Source organism: Aptenodytes forsteri, unplaced genomic scaffold (assembly GCF_000699145.1).
Source record: "Aptenodytes forsteri isolate BGI_AS27 unplaced genomic scaffold, ASM69914v1 Scaffold23, whole genome shotgun sequence".
Lineage (NCBI taxonomy): Eukaryota > Metazoa > Chordata > Aves > Sphenisciformes > Spheniscidae > Aptenodytes > Aptenodytes forsteri.
Genome location: NW_008796043.1, coordinates 3,263,915 through 3,272,980, shown reverse-complemented (window position 1 = coordinate 3,272,980; position 9,066 = coordinate 3,263,915).

Below are 9,066 nucleotides of genomic sequence, written 5' to 3'. Positions count from 1 at the left end.
TGGGTAAGCACACAAACAAATGCTGTGCCAGTTTTGCACTGTTTCTAGAGGGTTTTATACCCAGTTTACCAAAACCAAAGGGAATTGCATGTGTAATTATTTTCTTTTTTTTTTTTTCTTGAGCTTATTTATTTATCCACCTTCAGGCATTCATGAAGACAAATACTTTCATCTTTGATACAATGTGAATATTCCACCCTGAGAAAAGTTTCAAATATCCAAAAAAAGGTTATTAAAAAACTAGGTAAATACAGACATTTACAATTTGTAAACTCAATGTTTCAAAGATGCATTGGCTAGTTCTCTGAATGCTGAGAAGAAAAAAGAAATCTTTATTTTGTCTGTATACAAGTAATTCTAAGTTTAAGACTTCTATCCAGCCAATATCCATATCTGAAAGGCTCATATGTGGTGAAATACGTTAAGAAGTATGGGTGAAAATAAGTAACAGTGATTTTTTTATATACAAATGCCATATTCTGCAGAATACACATTTCATACAAAAAATCCACACTTAAGTGAAATTTAAAAAGTTAATTTCAAGCTAAATGTTTCAGTTAACACCAGAATAAGGTTTAAGAAAAAATCCATTTAAACATATTTTTCACCTTTGTTATGATAGGTTTGTTGTCCATGCTTATTGAGGAAATGTCTGAGATTCAGCATGAAAGATTCCTGACTCAGAGAGCTTTTAAGAATGAGAAATATAAACAAATGAGATATATAATGAGCATAAGAAGGGTTGGATGTACAAAGAATGAACAGAAAATACCATCTTGGATGAATAGTACATTTACTTGGTGGAGTAAAACATAAACAAAATGGAAAGCAAAAGGAAAGGAAAGAAGAATGGACAGAAGGATAAGGGAAAGAACAATGTGTATGGAACAAACTTAAGGAAAGAAACTGAAAAATAAAAGATCAAAATATGACAGACAAAGTGCACTTAGAATTCTAATAATTTTTTTAACTGACCAAAAGCCATGTATTTGCTGCCTTTGGATGTATTCGTCTGAGCTGGAATCTTTCTGCAGATTTTCTCAGGTCATCCACCCTTTTGTCTACACATGCGGTCATAGTCCGGGGCTGTTAAGAGCAGAGTCTAACACTAGTTTTCTCTGTACTTTTTACTTTGCAACATTCTGTATGGTTGTATAGTGTATATTAGCAATAGCAATTGTTTCAAAAATCTCCAGCTGGAAAATTGATGAGAGTTATAACTAACACAGATAATTAAACAGAGTAAAAAATTACAACATTGAAAATGCTTTTACAAGTGTTTTGGCCATATGTGGCCAAAAGATTGGAAATCACTACCTCTCAAGACAGCTGGCTACCCAGGCCAGATGCACTTTGATTGTCCTTTGGTTATGAGTATTCTGACCATCTAGTCTAAACCCATGCAAATTTAGGCTATTACACAAAAGTTAGGTAATTCAGAAGTGTCCAAAGAATATCTTGTACAAGATGACTTGAACAAGTCCTGAGTTTATGCACACTAACTGAGTTGTTTTGGGAAACTTAGGTATGGCAAAACAAACAGCAAAAATACAATTTTCTGCTGGAAGTCCATAATTTTTCAGCCATCAAAGTGAAACACTTGGATAGGTTTATAGCCTAATCAACTAAACCAGGATTTTGGGGAAAATAAAACAAAACAAAACCAAAAAAAGCAACCCCAAAAAAACAACCAAAAAAACCTTCTACTGGTGTGATGAAAAGGTGATTAATTCAACTGTTGTAGCATCCTAGGTCAGTGATAACCAAAATAAAGGTTAATCTGCAAAGAAAGCAACAAATAACATGCACTCAGGAAGAGAAGGGAAAACAGTGGACTTTTGTTTTCCATACTTGCAACAGAGATTAGACTGGAAACAACATTTCTCTCTGCTTTACAAAGATGACAGATAATCTCCTGGGCAGCAGATTCCAAACAAGAAAGAGTGGACCACAGAGAAGCTGATCAAATTTTGTGACTGACAGAAAACTAAGAGGTCAAAGGAACATGAATGAACTTATAAGAAGGTGGTATCTATATACAATGTGACAAAAGACACAGCAGTAATGGTGAAAGAAATTGTAGGCAGCAGAGTATCAATATACAGTTGCTTTTGGTTTTTTAGATAGCAAATATTCTTAGAAAGACCTACCAGGTAAAGAACTGTTTCTTAAAGCTTTTGTCAGAATTTTTGGAAAGGATCATCAGCTCTTTGCAGAAGGTATTTCTGGGAGCTGTGACACACCAATTAAATTAATTCTCTGCTGGAAATGAAGGAGAATCTTCATACATACAAGCTGTATTTGAGAAGCTACATTTGGTGAAAGGAACCTCTTCCAGCAGCTGAACCAACAGACCATAAGCTATACAATGGAGAATGAATAAGTTCCTGACATGCCTAATATGAAACATAAGCAGAATTAATGAAAAAATGTGTCAACACTGGTTTCCATGCATACTGTATATATACATCCTAGCTATGTGGAAAAGGGCTGAAAAGTTGAATGTAGTTCCTTTTTGTCCTTATTTGTAACAAATGGACCTTGTTACTTTTGGAAATTATTGCAGAAATAATCACTTACGAAAATTGCTGCAGAATTTCAATAAAGGCAGAAAAGGAACAATATTGTTAGATCTATAGCCTGTGTATGACACCACTGAAGTACAAAAGGAAAGAAAGTTATTTTGTCATGGATTGTACTTACACATTTGTTACCATATTTCTCTTTTGGAAAACTGCAGCTGGATGGAGTGGCTGAAAATATCCTAAAATCAATACAAAATCTCTGTGGAAATTCTCATGAAAAAACCATGAGCAAAGTAATTGGCTTAACTTGAGGGTAGGTATGAGACAAGGTTGTCAATTCCACTGACCCTCTTTAACCGTTATGAAGAAGAAATCTTAAGAAAAACACAGACAGAAACTCAAAAAAAGAATGTTATTGTTATTAGATGGAAAGAATGGCCATCCTTTCTTGATCGGTGATATTGCCCTGAGTGGACATCGCGCAGGAATTTCAGGAAAAGAACAGCAGAAACATAATAGTCAAGTCTAAAGGTATGTGAAAGTACAAAAAAAAAAAAAAAAGGTTGCAACTCAGTGCAAAGATGCGATGAAGTATGCTGAGCTTTTTGCATCCAATACTGAATGACAGAATCACCAGGGATGCTCATCATTATGAGAGTTGTAACTCTCAAGTGCTGCTCTTGGGAAAACCTGCAACATTTGGAGACAAGAATATACTACCATAACTTCTTGTGAGGAAGAAATGAAACCCTTTGTCTCTGGCATATTTCTACAAGTATAAGGATGTGAACAGTAAGACATCAAGTGTCAAGCAGTTTTCTGTGCTGGTGTAACGTTACTCTCAGATATTGTAAAATCTATGCCATACTTCTACAGGTCAGCAGTCACACAAAGTTGTTGTGGAATTGAGTGATGCCTGATATACAGGTACTAAAAAAACCCACTGTGGATAGTCAGAATCAACTAAACACCATCAACTATGTAAATTTTAGTTGAACAATTTAAATTTGAAAAGGAATCGTGACTATAGAGATAATGTATTCAGACTGATTTTGCCTATGTAGGAATACTATTTATGCTGTACTGTATTTCCAGACACTGTTTGATTTGTAAAGTTAAACATTTATGTCATTTATTGATATAATTATTCTGTGTCTTTGGAGAATTAGTGAGCACTGATCAATAGTTTGGAGGTTAATCAGTACTTTACTTCTTGTTAAATTTAGTTCAATTAAACAGAATTGATGCTAATTACTGTCCTGATTAAGCAGTGGTTATTACCATATTTACCATTCACTATCAGTAGGCTAAATCAGTTTCCCAAGAGACATCTCAATAAAACAGCTACAGTGACATAGCATGCCCCAATTAAACAGTGTGTATTGTGATAACATATTTACATAGAACTTCTCATGCTGACACAAATTAGAAACATGTACTATTTTTAAGACTAGACAACATATAGCCAAGACATTATGAGTGCACATTAGTGAAAAGATGGAAAAATGCAGAAATTGACCCGAAAACAAAATTTCCGTTGCTCCCATGAACAAAAAGACACTGTATTTTCAAGACTCAGTTGAATAATGTACAAAGAAACCTATGTTCACCTTGAAAAAAACCTAGAAACTGCCTTTTCTGAAGGGGCTTATGTTTTTAAAAATATGATTCTTTGTTAAGTTTTTCACGTACAGACTATATGTAGTTCTCTTCCTCTCTTTCTCCATATTCCTTCTGTCTGTTTAGGGGTGGAGGGTGGACATAGGTGTTGGGATCGAATCTGTGCATGAAGAGGCATTTGTGCTACACTTTTTAACTAAATGGGGTAACAGTTCCATACTGGGATGTTCCATAAGTATGCTGGGACCATACTTATTTTTTTATTAAAAAAAAAAAAAGCATAAAAAGCATACAGAATTGCCATAAAAAGAGAAATAATTATATCACAATGACATATGCTGAATTATTTATTTCATTTTGTTGCTTTCCTCCCCACACCCGTCTTTTCTGAAGGAAATTTTCCAAGCATCTGGACTAGCTAACAATGATAAAGGAGCAACACTTTATGTTTTCAACCTGGATATAAGCATTAAATAATTAATCCTTGTATGACTGTCTTTTCTCTGTTAAGTTAGAAAAGTACAATTATTCAATGTGTTTGTATTTGTCAGATCATCTGGTGAATACAGCTCTGCTTATCCAAATGTATATGGATAAAGCGAGATTCATTTCTCAATTCAGCACAAAGACTACACATAAGAAGATAAAAATATTATTATTCTTCCTATGATATCTCTCTCAAAAAGTTATTCTGTCCTAAGAGACTGTTCTCCTCCACTTCCCTCAGATCAAAACTTTTTATCTTTTAATATTTATGAAATGTGTGTTACATAAGAATACTGTTCTGATATGTAAGGGTGGTTTTGTTTTGCTTTTTTTTAAAACAGACCTATTTTACATCCTTCACACACAATATTATATTTTGCAACAACCATTATTTAAGGTTCAGGTTTCATGTAACTTGCCAGGCAATAAGTTGCAATAGAAATTATCTGCGTTTACTAGTTATGATTCTTATGGGCAGACAAAGAAGGCAGATGTCTGCCCTTTGCCAACCTTCTTCCGCATATCTCTACTTCAGAGTCAAAGAAACGATGGAAAAAAGTATGTTGGTTTTGATCTGCCTGGGTGCTGTAGGTAAACCTTTTATCTTTCAGGCTCTGTAATCACAAATATGAGCCAAAGAGAAGGACAGTTAATATTTTGTTACTATTTCACTAAGACTGTAAATGTATTTTTTTTTAATTCTGTAAATATGATTTAAATCACATCAAAATTCATTTTGTACAAATCCTTTGCAGTGGGACAGAATATGAAATGTAAGATACAATTCTAAGAAAAGACAAAGGTAAGATTTATTCAGAAATACTTTTTTTTTTTTTTTCCCATGTCCATTTTTCTCCATTTTGTTTCACACACATTTTTGGTAAATTGCCAACGTTCATACAGCATTTTGCTTTTGATTTCAAATATATTTTATTTTCAGATTATGTAAATTGTCCTGCTGGGTTATCCAGGGTAAAGAGACAAAAACACATCACAAATCAATCCAAATGCAGAGAGAACTCTTGCCAAGAGACACCCCTGCTCTTTTTGGAAATAATGAAGGTGGCCCAAGGCCCAAAGCAGAGACCAGTTTGTAATCCCATTTCTCCAGTCTCTCTGTTTAAAATTTACGGGTTTGAAGCCCAGATAATGAAGGAGGGGTACGTCTGCTGTACTGCAAACCTCAGTTCTTTCCTCAGAAAGAATCTAGGACACCAAAGAAGACAAAATAGACCTGTGTGTCTCTCTCTGTGAACTTCTACTGGAAATCAAATTCACAATGGAACTTTCATTTACCACCCTGACACCATCTATCGTCTCCTGAAAGGCTTACAGAAGAAGAGTAACTATGTGATGAGAAATATACTCATCATGCTATCCATAGATGGCCTAAACTTGGGTTTAGTCATGTAAAACAGACTTTCGATACAACAGACTCTCTGAACCATGAAGAGGTGATGATTGCTCTTGGGTTGCTGGTCATCCCTTTTACGTGAGCAGCAATGGCAAAATGCAGACCTACAGCCACTCCATCATATTGGTTTTAGATAAACTGACTGGGTTTGGCCTTGCCATGGATCCCTGTAGCTTTTTTAGAATTTGCCTTGGGTCTGAATGAAAACAGCAGGCTATTGGCTGGGCTTCTCTTTTTAGAAAAATAAATTATATAGGAAGAGCTGCAGTTATGTATACATAGAGAGAGATGCTGAGTGCTTAATTTAGGGAAGGCGTTCATGTTGAGAAATGAGCAATACAGGCTTGTTGGAAAGGAAGAAGAAATGCAGGCACTCTCAAAAGATTTTCATAATTCACATAAGCTTATAATAAGCATTAGTACTTTTAGATGCTTAATTGAACCACTAGCAACCTCTGAACCTTTGGAGGTGCACAGAGCACAAAGTGTAGTCAGGCTTCTTCTCTGATGTTTAAGTCATTTAATTAATTATTATAAACCTGCTGGAGCTTGATGGATTTATAAGAAAATTATGTGCTTTTAATGTAGTACTTACACCCCTGTGGGATTGTTCTAGTGAATAAATCTTTTTCTTGGCAAGATTTACTTTTTTGAGCAACTGGAATGATTTGCTGGCTTCTGAAATAATTTTCATGCCTACTGCCACCCATTTTGCCTGTTTAGAGACAGCTTAGCTTTTACAACAACTGGAAATACTTGTGGCTGATACAAGCATGTTAAGATAGTACTTTATAAAAAGTAGACTCAGAAAAATAAATATGAGCTGGTTAGCATAAAGCTGTGTAATTAAAAGTTATCTTGAATACTTGTGCTTTTGATACATTATTGTGCTTGTATTGGAATCAATATAAATATGTTATTGTAGTTCATACTGATAATAATTAGGTATTAGGGAACATACATTTTTGTGTATGCATGTGTCTGAGCACTTGGCGGTTTATATAGAGCTATTGCACAGCATTTGCTGATTATGGTTGCTGATTATGATGGTTCAATACATAATTCTTTATTCTAATCTAATGTAATAATTCACTTATTTACAGAGCAAATGTAAGAAATGTAGAAAAACTATCAGATGATGGTGAGCAAGCAGATATGACAGTCTTGTTCTGTCCTCTTTGATGGCATCTTCTCTTCCTTTGTTAGCCTATAGGGGCTTTAAAACTGTTTAAGGGCTCCTCAGTACTAGTCCTGTATAGAGGAGAAATCCATATTGGCAGGAGACTGATTAAGGCATTCCGCAGTCCTGAGGTTATGAACAGGAAGAACTGCTGAGATAAATTGGAAGAGCTGATGGTGATGTTTTGATTTATGCAGGGACCACAGTAGATTTTAGAGTCTCTAGTATCAGAGAGTACAAGAATAAGGCTGTTCGGAATCTATTCTTCTGTTTCTATGTTAAAGTCTTTTTTTTTTCTTTTTTTTTTTTTCCAGGGCATTCTAAATCTTGTAGGTATTAATATCCAAAATGTCAGTGAACAAATTTATGGGCCAGTTTGTTTTCCAGAATAACATTCCATATAATGTGTTATCATCTTCAAGGCCATGGTTAGCTCCAGAAGTAAGTAATTATGGGCCCACTCATATGCATCAAGTGCATCTATATTTTGTATAGCAAAAGTCTTAATTTCTGGATAAAATGAGAGTCAACTATTTTCTCAACTAGCATCCTGGATTATATTGTGCCTTTAAGTGCATATTTAATTTCAAGAACATCTTAAATCTATTATGCATGTGCTTATCTTTTATTAACTTTAAGCTAAGCTCTTCACATGGTTGTAATTTATTGCAATATCTACAAGCTTTCAGCAAAATCCCATTGAAGTAAGCAGGTACCTCCAAGAAATAAGCCTCCGAATACAAACTTTCAATTTAAAAAAAAAAAAAAATTAAAAGAAGCAGATGATTCAATCTGATTGTTCCTTAGTTTATGCCAGGCACATAGTTCACTTGTGAACAACAGCACCATGAGCCTTCACACTGCTCAGAAAGCTGTCCTGTGTAACCAGCCCACTCATTCAGCAGTGGCACCACGTTTCCCGTAGCCTTCCTTTTGTCACCTGTGTCCTTAGAGAAGCCCTTCTTGTTGCCTTTGACATCCCTCACCAGATTCAGTTCCAGTTGGGCTTTCCTAACCTCATCCCTGAATGCTTGGACAGCGTCCCTGTATTCCTCCCAGGTTACCTGTCCTTGCTTCCACCCTCTGTAGGCTTCCTTTTTGTGTTTGAGTTTGTCCAGGAGCTCCTTGTTCAGCCGGCTTTTTCCTCCGACTTCCTTTTTGTTGGGATGCATCGCTCCTGAGCTTGGAGGAGGTGATCCGTGACTATTACCCAGCTTTCTTGGGCCCCTCTTCCCTCCAGGGCTTTGTCCCATGGCACTCTACCAAGCAGATCCCTGAAGAGGCCAAAGTCTGCTTGGTAGTGAGCATGCTGTGCTCAGGGGTCCAGGGTAGTGAGCTTGCTGTGTACCCTCCTCGGTGCCCTAAAGATCTTGAACTCCACCATTTCGTGGTCACTGCAGCCCAGGCTGCCCTTGAGCTTCACATTCCCCACCAGCCCCTCCTCATTGGTGAGAACAAGTTCCAGCATAGCACCTCTCCTCGTTGGCTCCTCTACCACTTGGAGAAGGAAGTTATCATCAACGCATTCCAGGAACCTCCCAGATTGCTTATGCCCTGATCTATTGTCTCTCCAACAGATGTTGGGGTGGTGGAAGTCACCCATAGAACAAGTTCCAGCATAGCACCTCTCCTCGTTGGCTCCTCTACCACTTGGAGAAGGAAGTTATCATCAACGCATTCCAGGAACCTCCCAGATTGCTTATGCCCTGATCTATTGTCTCTCCAACAGATGTTGGGGTGGTGGAAGTCACCCATGAGGACCAGGGCTTGTAAACATTCGGTCTTCCTGGTCGGGTGTCCTGTAGCAGACCCCCACCGTAATGTCACCTCTCCCTGCCTTC